Genomic DNA, 12593 nt, shown 5'->3' on the forward strand with positions numbered 1-12593 from the left:
TTACCTCTTCTGTCTGCAGCACCCGGGATAGCCTAGGAGACCTTCGCGTGTCTTCCCCGAGTCCCTCCCTGCGCGGGCTCCCGGGGAAAGGCAGTGGTTGGGCTGGAAATGCAGGTAGCATTTAGTGCCTCCCTCTGGACAGGGGAGGTAATTAGCGGACTTCCACTGCCAGGAACACATGTGACACCAGGCAGCTGCGTGGAGTGTGACCCCAAACCTCCCCCACACAGTCAGCCATGTTCCGGAATTCTGAGAGTGGGGAGGTTCCCTCTTCTGTCTGCAGCACCCGGGATAGCCTAGGAGCCCTTCGCGTGTCTTCCCCGAGTCCCTCTCTGCGCGGGCTCCCGGGGAAAGGCGGCGGTTGTGCTGGAAATGCAGGTAGGCTTCTAGTGCCTCCCCTGGACTCGGGAGGTAATTAACGGAGTTCCGCCTGCCAGGGAACTCCTGTGACACCAGGCAGCTGCGTGGAGGGCGGCCTCAAACCTCCCCCAAACAGTAAGTCATGTTCCGGAATTCTGAGTGTTGGGAGGTTCCGTCATCTGTCTGCAGCACCCGGGATCTCCTAGGAGCCCTTCGCGTGTCTTCCAAGAGTGCCTCACGGTGCGGGCTGCCGGGGAATGAGGGTGTTGGGCTGGAAAATGCAGGTAGATCTAGTGCCTCCAACCGGACAGGTGAGGTAGTTAGCGGACTTTCCCCTGTCTCGAAACACCTGTGACACCAGGCAGCTGCGTGGAGGGCCGCTCCAAACCTCCCCAACACAGTCAGCCGTTTTCCGGAATTCTGAGTGTGGGGAGGTTCCGTCTTCTGTCTGCAGCACCCGGGATCGCCTAGGAGACCTTCGCGTGTCTTCCCCGAGTCCCTCCCAGTGCGGGCTCCCGGGGAAAGGCGGGGGTTGGGCTGGAAATGCAGGTAGCATCTAGTGACTCCCCCTGGACTCGGGAGGTATTTAGTGGAATTTCCCCTGCCAGGGAACACCTGTGGAACCAGGCAGCTTCGTGGAGGGCGACCCCAAACCTCCCCCACACAGTCAGCCTTCTTCCGGAATTCTGAGTGTGGGGAGGATCCGTCTTCTGTCTGCAGCACCCGGGATCTCCTAAGAGCGATTGGCGTATCTTCCCCGAGTCCCTCACAGTGCGGGCTGCCGGGGAAAGGCGGGGTTGTTCTGGAAAGGCAGGTAGCATCTAGTGCCTCCCCCTGGACTCGGGAGGTAATTAGCGGACTTCCCACTTCCAGGGTACACCAGTGAAAATAGGCAGCTGCTTGGAGGGCGGCCCCAAACCTCCCCCACACAGTCAGCCGTGTTCCGGAATTCTGAGTGTTGGGAAGTTCCGTCTTCTGTCTGCAGCACCCGGGATCTCCTTGGAGCCCATCGCATAAATTACCAAAGTGCCTCCCAGTGCGGGCTGAAGGGGAAAAGCGGGGGTTGTGCTGGAAATTCAGGTAGTATCTAGGGCCTCCCCCAGGACAGGGGAGGTAATTAGCGGATTCCCTCTGCCAGGAAACACCTGAGACACCAGGCAGCTGCGTGGAGGGCGGCCTCAAACCTCCCCCACACAGTCAGCCGTGTTCCGGAATTCTGAGTGTGGGGAGGTTCCGTCTTCTGTCTGCAGCACCCGGGAACTCCTAAGAGCGTTTCGCGTATCTTCCCCGAGTACCTCTTTGTGCGGGCTACCAGGGAAAGGCGGGGGTTGGGCTGGAAATGCAGGTAGCATCTAGTGACTCACCCTGGAGAGGGGAGGCAATTAGCGGACTTCCCCCTGCCAGGGAACACCTGTGACACCAGGCAGCTGCGAGGAGGGCGGTCCCAAACCTCCCCCACACAGTCAGCCTTTTTCCGGTATTCTGAATGTGGGGAGGTTCCGTCATCTCTATGCAGCACCCGGGATAACCTAGGAGCCCTTCGCGTGTCTTCCCCGAGTGCCTACCAGTGCGGGCTGCCGGGGAAAGGCGGGGGTTGGGCTGAAATGCAGGTAGCATCTATTGCCTCCCCCTGGACTCGGGAGGTATTTAGTGGAATTCCCCCTGCCAGGGAACACCTGTGAAATCAGGCAGCTGCGTGGAGGGCGGCCCCAAACCTCCCCCACACAGTCAGCCGTGTTCCGGAACTTTGAGTGTGGGGAGGATCCGTCTTCTGTCTGCAGCACCCGGGATCTCCTAAGAGCGCTTCGCGTATCTTCCCCGAGTCCCTCCCAGTGCGGGCTGACGGGGAAAGGCGGGGGTTGTTCTGGAAAGGCAGGTAGCATCTAGTGCCACCCCCTGGACTCGGGAGGTAATTAGCGGAATTCCCACTGCCAGGGTACACCAGTGAAAATAGGCAGCTGCGTGGAGGGCGGCCCCAAACCTCCCCCACACAGTCAGCCGTGTTCCAGAATTCTGAATGTGGGAAGGTTCCGTCATCTCTATGCAGCACCCGGGATCTCCTAGGAGCCCTTCGCGTGTCTTCCAAGAGTGCCTCCCTGCGCGGGCTCCCGGGGAAAGGCGGTGGTTGGGCTGGAAATGCAGGTAGCATTTAGTGCCTCCCCCTGGACAGGGGAGGTAATTAGCGGACTTCCCCCTGCCAGGGAACACATGTGGAGACCAGGCAGCTGCGTGGAGTGTGACCCCAAACCTCCCCCACACAGTCAGCCATGTACCGGAATTCTGAGAGTGGGGAGGTTCCCTCTTCTGTCTGCAGCACCCGGGATAGCCTAGGAGCCCTTCGCGTGTCTTCCACGAGTCCCTCCCTGCGCGGGCTCCCGGGGAAAGGCGGGGGTTGTGCTGGAAAGGCAGGTAGCATCTAGTGCCTCCCCCTGGACAGGGGAGGTAATTAGCGGACTTCCCCCTGCCAGGGAACACCTGTGACACCAGGCAGCTGCGTGGAGGGCCGCTCCAAACCTCCCCAACACAGTCAGCCGTTTTCCGGAATTCTGAGTGTGGGGAGGTTCCGTCTTCTGTCTGCAGCACCCGGGATCGCCTAGGAGACCTTCGCGTGTCTTCCCCGAGTCCCTCCCAGTGCGGGCTGCCGGGGAAAGGCGGGGGTTGGGCTGGAAATGCAGGTAGCATCTAGTGACTCCCCTGGACTCGTGAGGTATTTAGTGGAATTTCCCCTGCCAAGGAACACCTGTGGAACCAGGCAGCTTCGTGGAGGGCGACCCCAAACCTCCCCCACAAAGTCAGCCTTCTTCCGGAATTCTGAGTGTGGGGAGGTTCCCTCTTCTGTCTGCAGCATCCGGGATAGCCTAGGAGCCCTTCACGTGTCTTCCCCGAGTACCTCCCTGCGCGGGCTCCCGGGGATAGGCGGTGGTTGGGCTGGAAAGGCAGGTAGCTTTTAGTGCCTCCCCCTTGACAGGGGAGGTAATTAGCGGACTTCCCCCTGCCAGGGAACACATGTGACACCAGGCAGCTGCGTGGAGTGTGACCCCAAACCTCCCCCACACAGTCAGCCGTGTTCCGGAACTTTGAGTGTGGGGAGGATCCGTCTTCTGTCTGCAGCACCCGGGATCTCCTAAGAGCGCTTCGCGTATCTTCCCCGAGTCCCTCCCAGTGCGGGCTGACGGGGAAAGGCGGGGGTTGTTCTGGAAAGGCAGGTAGCATCTAGTGCCACCCCCTGGACTCGGGAGGTAATTAGCGGAATTCCCACTGCCAGGGTACACCAGTGAAAATAGGCAGCTGCGTGGAGGGCGGCCCCAAACCTCCCCGACACAGTCAGCCGTATTCCAGAATTCTGAATGTGGGAAGGTTCCGTCATCTCTATGCAGCACCCGGGATAACCTAGGAGCCCTTCGCGTATCTTCCCCGAGTCCCTCCCAGTGCGGGCTCCCGGGGATAGGCGGTGGTTGGGCTGGAAAGGCAGGTAGCTTTTAGTGCCTCCCCCTTGACAGGGGAGGTAATTAGCGGACTTCCCCCTGCCAGGGAACACATGTGACACCAGGCAGCTGCGTGGAGTGTGACCCCAAACCTCCCCCACACAGTCAGCCATGTTCCGGAATTCTGAGTGTGGGGAGGTTCCCTCTTCTGTCTGCAGCACCCGGGATAGCCTAAGAGCCCATCGCGTGTCTTCCCCGAGTCCCTCCCTGCGCGGGCTCCCGGGGAAAGGCGGGGGTTGGGCTGGAAAGGCAGGTAGCTTCTAGTGACTCCCCCTGGACAGGGGAGGTAATTAGCGGATTTCGCCCTGCCAGGGAACACCTGTGACACCAGGCAGCTGCGTGGAGTGCGGTCCCAAACCTCCCCGACACAGTCAGGCTTTTTCCGGAATTCTGAAAGTGGGGAGGTTCCGTCATCACTATGCAGCAACCGGGATAACCTAGGAGCCCTTCGCGTGTCTTCCCCGAGTGCCTCCAAGTGCGGGCTGCCGGGGAAAGGCGGTGGTTGGGCTGGAAACGCAGGTAGCATCTAGTGCCTCCCCTTGGACAGGGGAGGTAATTAGCGGACTTCCCCCTGCCAGGGAACTCCTGTGACACCAGGCAGCTCCATGGAGGGCGGTCTCAATCCTCCCCCACACAGTCAGCAGTGTTCCAGTATTCTGAGTGTGGGGAGGTTCCGTCTTCTGTCTGCAGCACCCGGGATCACCTAGGAGACCTTCGCGTGTCTTCCCCGATTCCATCCCTAGTGCGGGCTGCCAGGGAAAGTCGGCGGTTGTGCTGCAAATGCAGGTAGCATCTATTGCCTCCCCCTGGACTCGGGAGGTATTTAGTGGAATTCCCCCTGCCAGGGAACACCTGTGAAATCAGGCAGCTGCGTGGAGGGCGGCTCCAAACCTCCCCCACACAGTCAGCCGTGTTCCGGAACTCTGAGTGTGGGGAGGATCCGTCTTCTGTCTGCAGCACCCGGGATCTCCTAAGAGCGCTTCGCGTATCTTCCCCGAGTCCCTCCCAGTGCGGGCTGACGGGGAAAGGCGGGGGTTGTTCTGGAAAGGCAGGTAGCATCTAGTGCCACCCCCTGGACTCGGGAGGTAATTAGCGGAATTCCCACTGCCAGGGTACACCAGTGAAAATAGGCAGCTGCGTGGAGGGCGGCCCCAAACCTCCCCCACACAGTCAGCCGTGTTCCAGAATTCTGAATGTGGGAAGGTTCCGTCATCTCTATGCAGCACCCGGGATCTCCTAGGAGCCCTTCGCGTGTCTTCCAAGAGTGCCTCCCTGCGCGGGCTCCCGGGGAAAGGCGGTGGTTGGGCTGGAAATGCAGGTAGCATTTAGTGCCTCCCCCTGGACAGGGGAGGTAATTAGCGGACTTCCCCCTGCCAGGGAACACATGTGAGACCAGGCAGCTGCGTGGAGTGTGACCCCAAACCTCCCCCACACAGTCAGCCATGTACCGGAATTCTGAGAGTGGGGAGGTTCCCTCTTCTGTCTGCAGCACCCGGGATAGCCTAGGAGCCCTTCGCGTGTCTTCCACGAGTCCCTCCCTGCGCGGGCTCCCGGGGAAAGGCGGGGGTTGTGCTGGAAAGGCAGGTAGCATCTAGTGACTCCCCCTGGACAGGGGAGGTAATTAGCGGACTTCCCCCTGCCAGGGAACACCTGTGACACCAGGCAGCTGCGTGGAGGGCCGCTCCAAACCTCCCCAACACAGTCAGCCGTTTTCCGGAATTCTGAGTGTGGGGAGGTTCCGTCTTCTGTCTGCAGCACCCGGGATCGCCTAGGAGACCTTCGCGTGTCTTCCCCGAGTCCCTCCCAGTGCGGGCTGCCGGGGAAAGGCGGGGGTTGGGCTGGAAATGCAGGTAGCATCTAGTGACTCCCCCTGGACAGGGGAGGTAATTAGCGGACTTCCCCCTGCAAGGGAACACCTGTGACACCAGGCAGATTCGTGGAGTTCTGCGCTAAACCTCCCCCACAGAGTCAGCCATGTTTCGGAATTCTGAGGTTGGGGAGGTTACCTCTTCTGTCTGCAGCACCCGGGATAGCCTAGGAGACCTTCGCGTGTCTTCCCCGAGTCCCTCCCTGCGCGGGCTCCCGGGGAAAGGCAGTGGTTGGGCTGGAAATGCAGGTAGCATTTAGTGCCTCCCTCTGGACAGGGGAGGTAATTAGCGGACTTCCACCTGCCAGGGAACACATGTGACACCAGGCAGCTGCGTGGAGTGTGACCCCAAACCTCCCCCACACAGTCAGCCATGTTCCGGAATTCTGAGAGTGGGGAGGTTCCCTCTTCTGTCTGCAGCACCCGGGATAGCCTAGGAGCCCTTCGCGTGTCTTCCCCGAGTCCCTCTCTGCGCGGGCTCCCGGGGAAAGGCGGGGGTTGTGCTGGAAATGCAGGTAGCTTCTAGTGCCTCCCCCTGGACTCGGGAGGTAATTAACGGAGTTCCGCCTGCCAGGGAACTCCTGTGACACCAGGCAGCTGCGTGGAGGGCGGCCTCAAACCTCCCCCAAACAGTAAGTCATGTTCCGGAATTCTGAGTGTTGGGAGGTTCCGTCATCTGTCTGCAGCACCCAGGATCTCCTAGGAGCCCTTCGCGTGTCTTCCAAGAGTGCCTCACGGTGCGGGCTGCCGGGGAATGAGGGTGTTGGGCTGGAAATGCAGGTAGCATCTAGTGCCTCCAACCGGACAGGTGAGGTAGTTAGCGGACTTTCCCCTGTCTCGGAACACCTGTGACACCAGGCAGCTGCGTGGAGGGCCGCTCCAAACCTCCCCAACACAGTCAGCCGTTTTCCGGAATTCTGAGTGTGGGGAGGTTCCGTCTTCTGTCTGCAGCACCCGGGATCGCCTAGGAGACCTTCGCGTGTCTTCCCCGAGTCCCTCGCAGTGCGGGCTCCCGGGGAAAGGCGGGGGTTGGGCTGGAAATGCAGGTAGCATCTAGTGACTCCCCCTGGACTCGGGAGGTATTTAGTGGAATTTCCCCTGCCAGGGAACACCTGTGGAACCAGGCAGCTTCGTGGAGGGCGACCCCAAACCTCCCCCACACAGTCAGCCTTCTTCCGGAATTCTGAGTGTGGGGAGGATCCGTCTTCTGTCTGCAGCACCCGGGATCTCCTAAGAGCGATTGGCGTATCTTCCCCGAGTCCCTCACAGTGCGGGCTGCCGGGGAAAGGCGGGGGTTGTTCTGGAAAGGCAGGTAGCATCTAGTGCCTCCCCCTGGACTCGGGAGGGAATTAGCGGACTTCCCACTTCCAGGGTACACCAGTGAAAATAGGCAGCTGCTTGGAGGGCGGCCCCAAACCTCCCCCACACAGTCAGCCGTGTTCCGGAATTCTGAGTGTTGGGAATTTCCGTCTTCTGTCTGCAGCACCCGGGATCTCCTTGGAGCCCATCGCATAAATTACCAAAGTGCCTCCCAGTGCGGGCTGAAGGGGAAAAGCGGGGGTTGTGCTGGAAATTCAGGTAGTATCTAGGGCCTCCCCCAGGACAGGGGAGGTAATTAGCGGATTCCCTCTGCCAGGAAACACCTGAGACACCAGGCAGCTGCGTGGAGGGCGGCCTCAAACCTCCCCCACACAGTCAGCCGTGTTCCGGAATTCTGAGTGTGGGGAGGTTCCGTCTTCTGTCTGCAGCACCCGGGAACTCCTAAGAGCGTTTCGCGTATCTTCCCCGAGTACCTCTTTGTGCGGGCTACCAGGGAAAGGCGGGGGTTGGGCTGGAAATGCAGGTAGCATCTAGTGACTCACCCTGGAGAGGGGAGGCAATTAGCGGACTTCCCCCTGCCAGGGAACACCTGTGACACCAGGCAGCTGCGAGGAGGGCGGTCCCAAACCTCCCCCACACAGTCAGCCTTTTTCCGGTATTCTGAATGTGGGGAGGTTCCGTCATCTCTATGCAGCACCCGGGATAACCTAGGAGCCCTTCGCGTGTCTTCCCCGAGTGCCTACCAGTGCGGGCTGCCGGGGAAAGGCGGGGGTTGGGCTGAAATGCAGGTAGCATCTATTGCCTCACCCTGGACTCGGGAGGTATTTAGTGGAATTCCCCCTGCCAGGGAACACCTGTGAAATCAGGCAGCTGCGTGGAGGGCGGCCCCAAACCTCCCCCACACAGTCAGCCGTGTTCCGGAACTTTGAGTGTGGGGAGGATCCGTCTTCTGTCTGCAGCACCCGGGATCTCCTAAGAGCGCTTCGCGTATCTTCCCCGAGTCCCTCCCAGTGCGGGCTGACGGGGAAAGGCGGGGGTTGTTCTGGAAAGGCAGGTAGCATCTAGTGCCACCCCCTGGACTCGGGAGGTAATTAGCGGAATTCCCACTGCCAGGGTACACCAGTGAAAATAGGCAGCCTGCGTGGAGGGCGGCCCCAAACCTCCCCGACACAGTCAGCCGTATTCCAGAATTCTGAATGTGGGAAGGTTCCGTCATCTCTATGCAGCACCCGGGATAACCTAGGAGCCCTTCGCGTATCTTCCCCGAGTCCCTCCCAGTGCGGGCTCCCGGGGATAGGCGGTGGTTGGGCTGGAAAGGCAGGTAGCTTTTAGTGCCTCCCCTTGACAGGGGAGGTAATTAGCGGACTTCCCCCTGCCAGGGAACACATGTGACACCAGGCAGCTGCGTGGAGTGTGACCCCAAACCTCCCCCACACAGTCAGCCATGTTCCGGAATTCTGAGTGTGGGGAGGTTCCCTCTTCTGTCTGCAGCACCCGGGATAGCCTAAGAGCCCATCGCGTGTCTTCCCCGAGTCCCTCCCTGCGCGGGCTCCCGGGGAAAGGCGGGGGTTGGGCTGGAAAGGCAGGTAGCTTCTAGTGACTCCCCCTGGACAGGGGAGGTAATTAGCGGATTTCGCCCTGCCAGGGAACACCTGTGACACCAGGCAGCTGCGTGGAGTGCGGTCCCAAACCTCCCCGACACAGTCAGGCTTTTTCCGGAATTCTGAAAGTGGGGAGGTTCCGTCATCACTATGCAGCAACCGGGATAACCTAGGAGCCCTTCGCGTGTCTTCCCCGAGTGCCTCCAAGTGCGGGCTGCCGGGGAAAGGCGGTGGTTGGGCTGGAAACGCAGGTAGCATCTAGTGCCTCCCCTTGGACAGGGGAGGTAATTAGCGGACTTCCCCCTGCCAGGGAACTCCTGTGACACCAGGCAGCTCCATGGAGGGCGGTCTCAATCCTCCCCCACACAGTCAGCAGTGTTCCAGTATTCTGAGTGTGGGGAGGTTCCGTCTTCTGTCTGCAGCACCCGGGATCACCTAGGAGACCTTCGCGTGTCTTCCCCGATTCCATCCCTAGTGCGGGCTGCCAGGGAAAGTCGGCGGTTGTGCTGCAAATGCAGGTAGCATCTATTGCCTCCCCTGGACTCGGGAGGTATTTAGTGGAATTCCCCCTGCCAGGGAACACCTGTGAAATCAGGCAGCTGCGTGGAGGGCGGCTCCAAACCTCCCCCACACAGTCAGCCGTGTTCCGGAACTCTGAGTGTGGGGAGGATCCGTCTTCTGTCTGCAGCACCCGGGATCTCCTAAGAGCGCTTCGCGTATCTTCCCCGAGTCCCTCCCAGTGCGGGCTGACGGGGAAAGGCGGGGGTTGTTCTGGAAAGGCAGGTAGCATCTAGTGCCACCCCCTGGACTCGGGAGGTAATTAGCGGAATTCCCACTGCCAGGGTACACCAGTGAAAATAGGCAGCTGCGTGGAGGGCGGCCCCAAACCTCCCCCACACAGTCAGCCGTGTTCCAGAATTCTGAATGTGGGAAGGTTCCGTCATCTCTATGCAGCACCCGGGATCTCCTAGGAGCCCTTCGCGTGTCTTCCAAGAGTGCCTCCCTGCGCGGGCTCCCGGGGAAAGGCGGTGGTTGGGCTGGAAATGCAGGTAGCATTTAGTGCCTCCCCCTGGACAGGGGAGGTAATTAGCGGACTTCCCCCTGCCAGGGAACACATGTGAGACCAGGCAGCTGCGTGGAGTGTGACCCCAAACCTCCCCCACACAGTCAGCCATGTACCGGAATTCTGAGAGTGGGGAGGTTCCCTCTTCTGTCTGCAGCACCCGGGATAGCCTAGGAGCCCTTCGCGTGTCTTCCACGAGTCCCTCCCTGCGCGGGCTCCCGGGGAAAGGCGGGGGTTGTGCTGGAAAGGCAGGTAGCATCTAGTGCCTCCCCCTGGACAGGGGAGGTAATTAGCGGACTTCCCCCTGCCAGGGAACACCTGTGACACCAGGCAGCTGCGTGGAGGGCCGCTCCAAACCTCCCCAACACAGTCAGCCGTTTTCCAGAATTCTGAGTGTGGGGAGGTTCCGTCTTCTGTCTGCAGCACCCGGGATCGCCTAGGAGACCTTCGCGTGTCTTCCCCGAGTCCCTCCCAGTGCGGGCTGCCGGGGAAAGGCGGGGGTTGGGCTGGAAATGCAGGTAGCATCTAGTGACTCCCCCTGGACTCGTGAGGTATTTAGTGGAATTTCCCCTGCCAAGGAACACCTGTGGAACCAGGCAGCTTCGTGGAGGGCGACCCCAAACCTCCCCCACAAAGTCAGCCTTCTTCCGGAATTCTGAGTGTGGGGAGGTTCCCTCTTCTGTCTGCAGCATCCGGGATAGCCTAGGAGCCCTTCACGTGTCTTCCCCGAGTACCTCCCTGCGCGGGCTCCCGGGGATAGGCGGTGGTTGGGCTGGAAAGGCAGGTAGCTTTTAGTGCCTCCCCCTTGACAGGGGAGGTAATTAGCGGACTTCCCCCTGCCAGGGAACACATGTGACACCAGGCAGCTGCGTGGAGTGTGACCCCAAACCTCCCCCACACAGTCAGCCATGTTCCGGAATTCTGAGTGTGGGAGGTTCCCTCTTCTGTCTGCAGCACCCGGGATAGCCTAAGAGCCCATCGCGTGTCTTCCCCGAGTCCCTCCCTGCGCGGGCTCCCGGGGAAAGGCGGGGGTTGGGCTGGAAAGGCAGGTAGCTTCTAGTGACTCCCCCTGGACAGGGGAGGTAATTAGCGGATTTCGCCCTGCCAGGGAACACCTGTGACACCAGGCAGCTGCGTGGAGTGCGGTCCCAAACCTCCCCGACACAGTCAGGCTTTTCCGGAATTCTGAAAGTGGGGAGGTTCCGTCATCACTATGCAGCAACCGGGATAACCTAGGAGCCCTTCGCGTGTCTTCCCCGAGTGCCTCCAAGTGCGGGCTGCCGGGGAAAGGCGGTGGTTGGGCTGGAAACGCAGGTAGCATCTAGTGCCTCCCCTTGGACAGGGGAGGTAATTAGCGGACTTCCCCCTGCCAGGGAACTCCTGTGACACCAGGCAGCTCCATGGAGGGCGGTCTCAATCCTCCCCCACACAGTCAGCAGTGTTCCAGTATTCTGAGTGTGGGGAGGTTCCGTCTTCTGTCTGCAGCACCCGGGATCACCTAGGAGACCTTCGCGTGTCTTCCCCGATTCCATCCCTAGTGCGGGCTGCCAGGGAAAGTCGGCGGTTGTGCTGCAAATGCAGGTAGCATCTATTGCCTCCCCCTGGACTCGGGAGGTATTTAGTGGAATTCCCCCTGCCAGGGAACACCTGTGAAATCAGGCAGCTGCGTGGAGGGCGGCCCCAAACCTCCCCCACACAGTCAGCCGTGTTCCAGAATTCTGAATGTGGGAAGGTTCCGTCATCTCTATGCAGCACCCGGGATCTCCTAGGAGCCCTTCGCGTGTCTTCCAAGAGTGCCTCCCTGCGCGGGCTCCCGGGGAAAGGCGGTGGTTGGGCTGGAAATGCAGGTAGCATTTAGTGCCTCCCCCTGGACAGGGGAGGTAATTAGCGGACTTCCCCCTGCCAGGGAACACATGTGAGACCAGGCAGCTGCGTGGAGTGTGACCCCAAACCTCCCCCACACAGTCAGCCATGTACCGGAATTCTGAGAGTGGGGAGGTTCCCTCTTCTGTCTGCAGCACCCGGATAGCCTAGGAGCCCTTCGCGTGTCTTCCACGAGTCCCTCCCTGCGCGGGCTCCCGGGGAAAGGCGGGGGTTGTGCTGGAAAGGCAGGTAGCATCTAGTGCCTCCCCCTGGACAGGGGAGGTAATTAGCGGACTTCCCCCTGCCAGGGAACACCTGTGACACCAGGCAGCTGCGTGGAGGGCCGCTCCAAACCTCCCCAACACAGTCAGCCGTTTTCCGGAATTCTGAGTGTGGGGAGGTTCCGTCTTCTGTCTGCAGCACCCGGGATCGCCTAGGAGACCTTCGCGTGTCTTCCCCGAGTCCCTCCCAGTGCGGGCTGCCGGGGGAAAGGCGGGGGTTGGGCTGGAAATGCAGGTAGCATCTAGTGACTCCCCCTGGACTCGTGAGGTATTTAGTGGAATTTCCCCTGCCAAGGAACACCTGTGGAACCAGGCAGCTTCGTGGAGGGCGACCCCCAAACCTCCCCCACAAAGTCAGCCTTCTTCCGGAATTCTGAGTGTGGGGAGGTTCCCTCTTCTGTCTGCAGCATCCGGGATAGCCTAGGAGCCCTTCACGTGTCTTCCCCGAGTACCTCCCTGCGCGGGCTCCCGGGGATAGGCGGTGGTTGGGCTGGAAAGGCAGGTAGCTTTTAGTGCCTCCCCCTTGACAGGGGAGGTAATTAGCGGACTTCCCCCTGCCAGGGAACACATGTGACACCAGGCAGCTGCGTGGAGTGTGACCCCAAACCTCCCCCACACAGTCAGCCATGTTCCGGAATTCTGAGTGTGGGGAGGTTCCCTCTTCTGTCTGCAGCACCCGGGATAGCCTAAGAGCCTATGGCGTGTCTTCCCCGAGTCCCTCCTGCGCGGGCTCCCGGGAAAGGCGGGGGTTGG

Source organism: Camelus ferus, chromosome 33, assembly GCF_009834535.1.
Source record: "Camelus ferus isolate YT-003-E chromosome 33, BCGSAC_Cfer_1.0, whole genome shotgun sequence".
Lineage (NCBI taxonomy): Eukaryota > Metazoa > Chordata > Mammalia > Artiodactyla > Camelidae > Camelus > Camelus ferus.